This window comes from Lygodium microphyllum, chromosome 2, assembly GCF_053477565.2.
Source record: "Lygodium microphyllum isolate KBCC chromosome 2, Lygodium_microphyllum_v1.1.10, whole genome shotgun sequence".
Taxonomy (NCBI): Eukaryota; Viridiplantae; Streptophyta; class Polypodiopsida; order Schizaeales; family Lygodiaceae; genus Lygodium; species Lygodium microphyllum.
This window is the reverse complement of record NC_141136.1, coordinates 92,327,370-92,339,416: the sequence shown is the minus strand read 5'-3', so window position 1 is coordinate 92,339,416 and position 12,047 is coordinate 92,327,370. Positions and strand designations below refer to the sequence as shown.

Here is a 12,047-nt window from a genome sequence, read left to right as displayed (position 1 = left end):
TGCATTAATTCGATAGGCATATACACTGTAACTGCACTATGAGTGGTCTTATCAGCCCATAAAGCAAAGGGTAACAAACTTGTCCACTCTTTCATCCTGCCCTTGCATGATTTTGCTAATGCCTTAATGATAGGCTGATGACCTCTTTCACTTTTTCCATTTGCTTCAGGATTGTAGGCTGAAGTTAAAGCCAACTTGATACCCAATTTTGAAAAGAAGTCACAAGCCTCATTCGCATCCAATTCTCCTCTATCTACAACAACCACTTTACTAGCACAACCATACCTGCAAAAAACTTCTTCTGATAAGAACCTGCAAACTGCTTGAGTAGTCTTTGTACTAAGAGCTCAACCTTCCACTTGATTTGTCAAGTCTTCTCATGCAAGCACAAGATATCTCATATTCCATAAACCTATAGGCATGGTAACCAAATTAACTACCCGTTTGTAATGCATAGACAATGGATAAGTCGGTTGCAACCCATCCTTATGCTTTACTATGGAATACATATGACAAACACTACATGACTCCACATAATGCTCCACATCTTTATACATGTTTTGCCACTAATGTGCCCCAAACTCCTCTATGTCCAGCCCATAAACTTTCATGAAACTCCTACATCACCTGTTGTTGAGAAGCTCTATCTTCCAATACATGTACCGAAGCTCCTCTCTTTTTCTTTGCATGCTTCCCATTAGGAGAAATATGGACTTTCTTTTTTTCCCCTTGAGTGAATAAACAAATATAGGTTTAACCAATGAGAGAGCTAGGATTCCAGATTCATGTAACATGAATCTTCTAGCCATATCTTGGCCCAAATCTTCCCTCAACAATAAAATAAGGAGAAATATGGGAAATACAATGCTGAAACTTCTTGGAATTTTGTGACTTGAATTTTCATTTTCTTATTTTTTTATGTTTGACTTTTCATTTCTCCCCTTTTCAATTTTCCCCTCTTTCTTAGGCGAAACTCAAATTTTTCATATCTATTTCCTCGCTTCTTCTTTCCTGATGAAATCTTACAACCTCATTGTTGCTTGACCTATCTATAACCTTGTGAAATTTCATTTCCTCTACACAAACACAAAGTGAGTTTCACACGTTTTATGAGAGCAGAGTTTGTTCTACCAAAGCCCTAAGATTTTCTTCACAAAACTTTACAAGTATATTGTTCTCTTCCATGGATGTTCCATGGTAAAGTTTTATCTCGTTTTGACAAAACCTGTGCAAGTTATGTGCATTCTCTGACATGTAATTTCTTTTGTTTTGGTACCCTAGGAGTCTCTTAGAGTTCAAGAACAATGATCTTCTAAACACTCAACTTCTTCTTCAACTTCTTACAATTTCTTTGTAAACAAAGTTATAGGTATGTTGTCTTGTTTTTTTGCTGCTCCATAGTGAAATTTTATCTCGTTTGGAAAAAATGTATGCAAGCTATATGCATACTGAGTTTACGTTTGTTTTTTTACTCCAAGAGTCTTCAACTCAACTTATTAAAAACTCAACTTCTTCAACATCTTTGAGCTTCTTTGCAAAGAGAGCCAATTGTATTGCCACTTTTTTCTATTGCTCCATGGTTAAGTTTAAATTCATTTGGACAAATCCTATGTAAGTTATATATATGCTTTGACTCGATATTTCGTTTTTTTTTAACTCTAGGAATTTGTCAGTGAAGGAACAATGGTCTTGTTATAAGTCAACTTCTTGTTCAACATCTCTGGGCTTCTTTGTGAAAAGAATTACAAGTACAATGTTTTTTTTAAATTGCTCCATTTAAATTTCATTTCATTTGGAGAGAACATTTGCAAATTATATACATGTTGATAGGTAACTTTTTTATTTAATTATCATAGATATCTTCACAGAGGAAAAACATCAGTAACATACTTGCAGTGGAGGTCTTCAATAGGAAAGATAGTGGTGGTAATTGGATTTGTGATAAGTACTATAAGTTAGATTGGATTTTGATGCACCCAAGTACTCGACAAGGTCAGGCGTCAGGATGTTGCAAACCCTAGCAAACATTAGAAAGGTAGATTTTTAGAGTTCAGAAAAGTGTTTAATGGAACAAGTACAGTAACAGAAGTGTTGATCCAACATGTTTATATGCACAAACAAATCTCTATACATGACAAGAACTACATTGCAAATTATAAACAAAACAGTAAGTTTTAAAATTTTATTATTGTTTATTCTTTTTCATCATAGTTGCTTTTAAACATCTTTGCAATGTTCTAATTCAATGTTGTTTTACTGATAGCTCTATATCCATCAACTTTGCATGAATGGCAGAATGTGGAATGTTTGAGCGGCAAGATACATGTTTGGCATGAAGACATAGGTTCTTTGATCTATGATAATAACTCAGCAAGTCAACTTGCAACTCAAAATATTTTTTTTTATAATTCATTATATGTAGTAGAAAGCCAGAGATTGCAGCATGTCCCATTGCCGCCACTATCTAGTAGTAAATGGTTGATTGGTAGCTTGGAGTTGTCAGGAGAATGTAAGTCCAAGATAAAATCTGAAATCAATAGTGCTATGAAACCCACCATAGGCTCCAACGTTGTGCATCTTAGTTGGTTTATTCCATTCTCATTGTTTGCACATTTGTTTGGTTCATGTGATGTTTTGAAGAAAACAAAGATTACTTATCAATGTAAGTGTCCATCTGAGGAATGGATGAGTTAGCTATTGGGTGAGTCTTGGAAAGTCAAAAGAACACATTTTGATGAGACGATTGCATGTAAGGTCAACAATCTGATCTCACATTTAGGTAAATCTTTTTTACTACTTTGAATGCCTTGATTTAATTGACATAGTCTTGCTTAGATGAATTGTTGTGTTATTCGCATTTACTTACTATTATTTTTGTTTTTATTACAAGTAATTCATCGCTAAATAAACTTTATGCATTCGCTTTTGATATAGAAGATGGTGACTTTTGCGAGGGGACTGGATCGGATTGGATCAAGATACCCGAGATGAGACACATATAGCTCTCATAGATGTGGTTATCTTGTGAAATGGTCATAATCCTTTTGTGGTCAGCACAAAGAGCCATTGGCCCATTTCTTTTTTGAGACAAGAAATCTAATTAATGTCCAATGAGCCCCTCTACAACTTCTATTTCAAGTTAGATAATAGCAAATTTAGGATTTGTAATGAGCAATCCATGACATGTAAACAATGTGCTTCTCCACATATCCTTGAGATAGTGGAATCCTTGTAATTTTTTTAAATAAAAAACGAATATAATTTTTTTAAATTTTTTGAGTACTTTCAATTTAGATAATCTTAGTTTAGTATGATCCAAGCGTGCGATAATACATATTATTATTAGTCAATCGTGCTAGTTAAGATCATAATTAAATTGCAGGTTGGAGTTCTATAATCTATGCAATATTGTCTTTGCATAATGATATATTGTAGCTCATCTCTTCTACTTATTTCTTAGAATTAAATATTAAATTGGATCCAAGGGATTTTGAAGGTCTTTTAGATTTTTTTCTTAAAAATTTTCTATAGTTTATGTAGTTGGACTTGAATATACTCAGCATTCCAAGTATATTCGAGGATATAATAATGTAGAACGAAGCATTTGTCTGTATGAGTAATTTTAATGGTTACTTTAAAGTATTGAAATAAAGAAACTAAGGTAAGAGTTTTAATTTGAAACTTTAGGGCTAAAAAAGAACCTTTATTTAAAACCCTAAATATATAAAAGCTATAACTCCAAACTCATTTTCACTTTCATTCTCTACTTCCCTACACTTGTGCTCTCCTACCTTCTCTCTTTGTGTGCCATGGCTACCACTCCCACTTTCAGCGCATGGATTAGCTCCACGAGCTATACACATATAGGAGACCAGATATACCCTAGGTTTTGCACGACCTTGAGTCTAGAGAGCTCACTTTTCTGCCATAGACCCTAGCTCTAGTATATTGGCATTGTTTTGTGATACGGAAAACCCTCTCACCTGCTCTATTCCAGACTCTGCTCGCATATGGGTTCCCATAGATTTTTTATATAGTTTACATGCTGGATCAAGCCATGCAAAGGTAATAAATTGAGCCCTCATGCAAGTGGGGAAGCATCTCCATGCTAGAGCAGTGCCCACCTCATCCCAGGACCATGCCACGATGGATCTCATCGAGCGCGATGCAGCATTCGCCATATATGTTTTGTGCACTGAGGTGCAAGAGGATAGTGAGGAAGACATAGACATACCCTCTCGGCCACAGCTAGAGTATTTTGAGAGGGAGCTTGAGGAGATCACACTCGATCCGAGAGTAGAGGCAGCACAAAGCTTAGCCATTGTGCACCCATCTCCTTGCCTTGTTGAGACGCCGACAAGCGATGAGCCACCCCTCGCTTCTCTCCATGCTATCACCATCGAGGGGGTGGAATATTTACTTATGCAGGATGTACTAGAAATTTTGGAGCTAAGGAAAGAAGAGCTATATTGTATCATGGTGCATGATGCACCTGATGATTTTATAGATTTTGATATACAAGATGCGCTAGCACATGTTGATGAGGTGGCTCGATATGATGGCACGAGTGTCGATGACATCTCTACCATTGTGAGTATCCAAGAGCAGATTGAGAATGCGGTGCCATAGTATGAGATCTTAGATGAGGAGTTCGAGCAATTGCAAGAAAGCATTTTTGGACCTTGACCCAACTATGCAGTACCTTCCCAAGATAGAGACGAGGGTGGGCCAGTTGTAGGAGCAGACCTTAATGCTCTATTACAGCAGTAGATAGATTATGTAGAGAAGGTAATGTTATCAGATTCGTGTAAAAATTTACCACTAGGACCTCTGGGGCATCGAGAGTGTGCACATAAAATTTTTCTAGGATCGAGCCGTTAGAGCTGCCCTAGCCGGAGATGCCAGATTCAGGCCCCTAGACGAGAGCCTCCGGTCAGGGCAGCTCTAGGGGCCCGATCCCAGTAAAATTTTATGTGCACACTCGCGATGCCAGATTCAGGTCCCCCCAGACACAAGCCTTCGACCATGGCAGCTCTGGGGTCACAATCCTGGCAAAATTTTATGTGCACACTCACGATGCCCTAGAGGTTGTAGATTTAGGCCCCTAGATGCGAGCCTCCAGCCAGGACAGCTTTGGGGGCCCAATTCTGGCAAAATTTTATGTGTGCACTCCCAATGCCCTAGAGGCCCTATTGGTAAATTTTTATGCAAATATGATGTATATATCTTTAGCACACTCCATACATAGTGAGTCTGACACAGTGAGTCTGACACTAAACTTGTGTGATGTAGGACATTATCTATATAGATGAATTTTCATCTAGACAAGGTGGCTGATCTGGTAGCCAAAGAAGGGTGCAGGACTCGACATTGAAGGAGTATATCGGCCAGCTTGTGAGCGACATTATTGTATTCCATAAGACATGCTCTCCAGCTTTTGGTGAGAACTTCTTGAAGTTAAGGGCATTAACGAAGGTTGGGCCCTTCAAGACCATCCCAACGAACTCTAGCTTGGAGAAAGTAGTGTTGCTATAATGTTCGATGTCAGAGAGAGAACTAGGGAGAGAGAAAGAGGAGAGAGAAGACTGTAGAAGAGAGAGAAATACTGCAAGAAGAGAGAGAAGAAGAGTGATGAGGAGAGAGAAAGACTAGATTTAGAGAGAGAAAGACAGGAAAGAAGGGGAAGCCATAGAAGCTATGAGCAAGAAGGGAGAGAAAGTCTGTAATTGTATTACTGTGTCCAAAAAGATGTGTAAAATTACATGTCCTCTCCTTTTATACCCATGTCAGTGTGACATGGCATAATATCAATATTATTTACACTAATTCCTTATTCTCAGCTTCTTACAATCCATCCCCACTCAAAATGAAGTTTTTGTCCTCAAAAACAAAGATCGGACTTATTAGTATAGCCAAATAGTGGGCTACAGAGTACTACTCTATACAGCATTACAAGTGGTAAAAGAAAAAAATTACCTAATATTCAATAGTAGTACTAGCCTATGCAGAGGGTCAAAATCAGCCTGTAGCCACTTGGATCAAAAGGAAAAGTGGTATCGCTGCCATGCATTGGATCAAATTTCATAAGGTCATAGTCAAGTACAACTGGAAGCTTGATCATCATGATGGTATTCAGTAACTCTTCCATAAGCCTCTCAGGCATCACCATGCTCTGTATGACTGAAGCATAGGAGGCTGAAGTCACCATTGCATGGACTGTATCAACCCCTAAGTACTATATATTCATGGACCCTGCATTCTTAGTGATGTCCAAGCATTTAAACTGTAGGTCTATGGACTGACAGGGCTCCCGCATGGGGTCATGATCATCCAAATTCACATGCTGCCCATGGTCTTCTTTCTTGAGCTGAAGTTCTTATTGTGGACCCATACCAAAATGGTCTTCAACAAGATCTTCTCCATCCTTTGCATCATAATATTCAAATATCAAGAATATTTTGGCAGTCTTTGCCCTGCATGTGACTTGATGATTACAAGATAGTGGCTTAGCACATCGATAGCATAAGCCCGCAGCATGCAGTTCCCATATCGTATCATTAGTAAGGTGTCTAACGCGTTTAGCCTTAGATAGCAATTTACACACCTGCTCATCACCATTGGTCAGCTCTATAATAGTTCTGACATGCTGCTCATAGTCATCTTGCTGCTCATGTACAACGGATGGCTGTCCATGCTTATGACCATAATGCTCATGTTGTCCATACTGCATATGGTGATAATAGCCCTGCTGTGCATCAGAGGGACAGTTTGGTTGAGCATATGCATTTGCTTCCACTGATGTTTGCTGCTCACATACATAAGAATGCTGCCTTTGATCATTGATCCCACAGCATTGGTCATGCTGTCCATAATCTCTGTGAGAATACATGTCATAAAAATGTTCATGCTACTGTCCAAATACATCTATTTGTTGTTGCCTACTACCAAAACTTTGGTCATATTCTTGCCCATAAACATGCTGCCCAAAATTGCATGATGACAGTCCAACATGATTACAATGATGTTCTTGTATCATAGGCTATCCATAAGCATGATAATTGGCAAGTCAATGAGCATAGGTATTGGCATGATGTCTGTCATAATCACTTGCTTGCTGTTGGTCAAAGCTAGAAGGGTACTGATAAGCATAACCATTTCTGTCACACCCATAAGAACTAGGATGCTCAGCTAAGAGAGCCTCATGGAATGATACTCATCAGCATATACATGTTGGCCATAAGCATAAGCATTTGATTCAGGTTTTGCTGTTTTTTTCCATAACCGCCTTCATAAGAGCAATACACTAATCAGTTAAAACTCCAAGTTTGTCAATTTTAGCTAGTGTTTGAAGCCAACCTTGTTCACTAGAGCTGGAGCTATTGATCTCAGCTGCCATTGTATTTGAGTTGCTGTGTTGGTGAATTTTAGGACCTCTGGTGTCTGCCACACATTCTCAGGTAGACCATGCACCAGGAGTCCCTATGCAAGCCTCGCCTTTGTTGGAATTTGCACCTGTTTTTCCCCCTAGTGTTGTAAAGGCCCCAAATCTCTGTATACAGGACTGCATTATTGGCATGACAATAAGAAAGATCATAAGTTGTAGAATGCTGTAAAGGCCCCAAATCCCTGTATACAGGACTGCATTACTGTCACATCAGATTTTACACAAAGATGTATATACAATTGCATTCACTGAACTAGCAGGCTCTACACTGTATCATCCATAGGTATGTTCCAAGTTTCAATAGTCAGAAGTACGGCATCCCAGGTTGTTTATATATTTGCATTTACTGCATTTTCAAGAAATATCCATAACATGTCTCCTTTAGTTCAGCAGTCCCATGGCTGGATACACTACGCAATCCATTGACCAGAGTGTCACATGATGCTGTTCAGGCATCCCTTGAATTATCAGCAGAACCAGCAGCAAGCGCAAGGGCAGGAGGATGAATTGTTCTCATGGTTGCAACACTCCTTGGATGAAAATCTCGACAAGTCTTGTGCAGATGTTCTGATTGATCCATCCAGTCCTCCAAACTTCCCAGTTAAAACTTTTGAACCTGTGCATCATACGGTTCAACATGATGATCCTATGTACTCCATGAATTCAGAACTTTCCACTTGGCCTAGTAGGCCTTGATGATGGCTTTGCTACTCTGCAACATCTCTCACTCTCTTATTCCCTTCCAGTAAAACTGATGCTTTGCTCCAGAGCATTCAAAAATTGGAAGGCTTGCAGTCAATTATGCTTGATGGCTGTGATGTTGGTGCAGCTGACTTGTCATTGCTTGGAGGAGGTTGCAAAGCATTGATTGCTTACAGGTGCATGATTTGTTAAGTGCAGGTCTAAACCATCTGCATTCCTTGGTGCCACCTCTTATACATGGAGACTTCAAGACAAGCAACGTCCTTGTGGATGAAAATTTTGTACCAAAAGTGACAGACTATGGCATGTCCAGACTAATGGTTGGAATACAAAACTAAGCATCCTCAAGTACTGCTCCTGCAATTGCTATTTCCTATCAAGACCCAGAGTACGTTGTTATTCCCTGTAAGGACGGTTGTTATGTAAAAAGGTCCTGAAAGAGAGCCATGTTTGAGTACAAGCTGTATATGGGACTATGCAGATGTTTGAGTTCACAAGTGTTCAACTAGAAGAGTGATGTATATAGCTTTGGAGTTGTCCTATTGGAACTGATAAGTGGTCGAGAGGTCATCAGTACAAACAAGCCACACCCAGAGTGGAGCTTGGCCGATACCAACTTGAATGATTCTGGTCTGATGTTAGCTGCCTATGTACTGCCTTTTAAACTCTAAGATGCTAACACCTGTACATCTGTTTGACTGTCATTTTTTTTAATGTAATGAGAAGAAGGAAGATGTGCTAGCATAAAGCACCCCTGCAAATCACTGACATCATCTCAGGAGTTTGGTTCAGGGAAGCTTCCATCTTTCACATGAACCAACAGACGGATTTTTTTTGTGGACTTGCTTGGCTTGGCAGGGACATGATTGTCTTCTAAGGCTCCATTACCCTCTGAAAAGCCACTCTAGCCTTCCTGCAATGTGTGATTGCTGGACAAGGGTTTGCATGAGGCCTTCTTCTTTAATGACAAGTCTGAAAATGTGGCTGCATAGTGATCACCAACACTCGCAGCATCTAATATTGTGGGATGCTCATTCTGGAAATGATCAACCTATAAAGGTCCAGAAAGCACATGAAGCAGACCTTCATTGTGTCGATTGGAGTTCACTTAATGACAATCTTCTACTGACAGGCTCAACTGATAACTCCATTCACATGTTTGATCGCCGAAAGCTGTTTGCAAATGGCTAAGGGATTCCTGTGCATAGGTTTCAGGGTCACTCCTCAATGGTGTTGTGTGTACAATGGTGCCCTGAACGGAAGTCAGTGTTTGGCAATGCTGGAGAAGATGGATTTGTAAACTTGTGGGACTTTGAGAAGGAAAACATGCTACATTGAAGGCTTACTATCTCCCAGGTGAAATCAGGCTCATTACGCCCAAAATGACCATATGCAGCAATCTTCTGGTACCGCTTGTTACCTCCCCTCCTCAAGTCATTATTAATAGCAATCATGCCTGGCCAGAAACCAAAATTCTTCTTAATAATTTCCAAAATCTCAGCATCAGGGATCTTTCCAGTTTTGTATGTATCCACAAATACAGATAGTGGCTTGGGCACACCAATGGCATATGAAACCTGCACAATGCATCGGCAGGCAAGTCCAGATGCAACAACACTTTTAGCAGCTTGCCTCACAATGTATGCCCCACTGCGATCTACTTTCGTGGGATCTTTGCCAGAGAAAGCCCCACCTCCATGGGCTCCCCAACCACCATAAGTATCAATGATAATCTTCCTTCCAGGACACTGTCACTGCAACTGGGGCATACAAAGCTTTTCTTTGATCTGGTCTCTAATTTAGTGCAGACTGGCTCCTAAGCTTTGCTCTTGGTTATGGCAAGCTTATATTGATCACATTGGAGGACATTGTCATATTCTACTTTGGAGTTCTCACGAAGAAGGGTTGTCACAGAAGCTCCCATTTCTTTTCGCTATATAGGGCAAAGAAAGAACCATCAGTGATAAACTAATAGGTGAGAAGGCAACTCATTGAAGAAAATTGCTATTGGAGCTTGCTCAATCTCAAAATTCCCTGAGATCTTGTGGACATTGGAGCAGATAGCTTAGTGTATACTGTCTCCACCTCTTCAAGCAGGGATGACATCACACAGGTCTGCCTCGAACGAAGTGAGCAGGCTTTGCAGTTTGCTGAGAAGCTGTTCAACCTTCCATCAAGTGTTGAAAAGATCAGTCGGCTTGTCAATCTGCCATCGCCCCCCACCCAAGTGCCCAGAGAAAAGCCTCTTCCTAAATCTAGACCACCAACTAAGTGGGAGATTTTTGCTCAAAATAAAGGCATAAAGAAAAGAAAGTATAGTAAGCTTGAGTTTGATGAGCAATCAAATGAATGGAGGCATCGTTATGGCTACAAGCGAGTACGTGATGAGAAAGATATTCCTGTTATTGAAGCAAAGTCATCAGATGATCCAGGTACAGATCCATTCATGCAAAGACGTGTTGAAAAGAAATGGCATATTACAAAGCAGGAAAGAAGCCCTGTGCTCCCTTCAGTAAGATGAAGATCAGTTTAGCAAGGGAGATAAAGCTCTGAATACTGCTATATGTGGTGCTTGGTCTGAAGCTTAGCAAGCAGGGAAATGTCCCATGCTATCCATTATAGCAGAGAGATGAAGATTGTGACAAGAGATGAAGTAGAGATCTTGGTTGCACCATGAAAGCTTGAAGAGAGGCTTGAAAGTTGAAGAAGAAGAGGACTCACTTTTGGAGAGTATCCCCATTTAGACCTTTGTCAAGTTTTGTACTGACCTCCTTCACCCAAAACCCCTAAAATTTTACCTCAAAGTTGAAAACGAGCTATCATTTTTGTCTCCATGCCTTCAAATTTGATCAAACCTCCTAGCATAGCTTGTGTGGAGTCCAAGAAAGTTGCCATATCTAGTACTTCTTGACTGTTGTGATTCTTCAATGTTGTTCCTGTACACAGTAAGGTTTCCTGAAACTAACAAGAAACTAAATGTAAAGAAGGAGAGAGAAAGAAAGGATCTGAAAACTAAGCTCTGATACCACTTGTCAGAGAGAGAACTAGGGAGAGAGAAAGAGGAGAGAGAATACTATAGAAGAGAGAGAAAGATTGCAGGAAGAGAGAAGAAGAAGAGTGACGAGGAGAGAGAAAGACTAGATTTAGAGAGAGAAAGACAGGAAAGAAGGGGAAGCCATAGAAGCTGTGAGCAAGAAGGGAGAGAAAGTCTATAATTGTATTATTGTGTCCAAAAAGATGTGTAAAATTACATGTCCTCTCCTTTTATAGCAATGTCAGTGTGACATGGCATAATATCAATATTATTTACACTAATTCCTTATTCTCAGCTTTTTACATTCGAAGCTCCTCTACTTATTCTCTAGTACTAGGTCTGGGCCACTTTTTTCCATGGTGGCCCATGACATGGTTGCCGGTGTTGAAGACCCCAATGTCATTAGGCAGGAACTACCAGGGCAAAATGTGTTGTTGCCTATGATCAAGAATAGCTCTGACCATGGGAAGTCTAGCTCAAAGAAGCCTAGGAGAGAGTAGATGTACTTAGTGCCAAATGATATCTCATCACCAATGTAATATAATTTGTAATATTCTCTTGAAGTAGTAAAAATTGATATTTATTGGATTTGCGTGCAATGTAGTTTATCATACGCATCATTTATTATTATTTTTTACTTGAATTTTATGTTTATTTATCGGATTTATACGCAGCACGATTCGTACCCTAAATTTAATACGTAGTGCTTTATCGAGTTTGTGCACAACATGTATTCATTCGAACGCATGTAACAATAACCCAAAGACATAAATAAAATAAATAACAAGTGAATAAATAAAAATAAGATGCACCAAAAAATTTGTATTTATATTCATAATATTTTACATGGGATCCATTACAACTAGG

General features: G+C 39.4%; 1 pseudogene; it reads left to right on the top strand.

The window, feature by feature from the left end:
• Positions 1 to 9,843: 9,843 nt before the first annotated feature.
• Positions 9,844 to 10,667, top strand: LOC148040018 (ribosome biogenesis regulatory protein homolog pseudogene; annotated as a pseudogene).
• Positions 10,668 to 12,047: the final 1,380 nt, after the last annotated feature.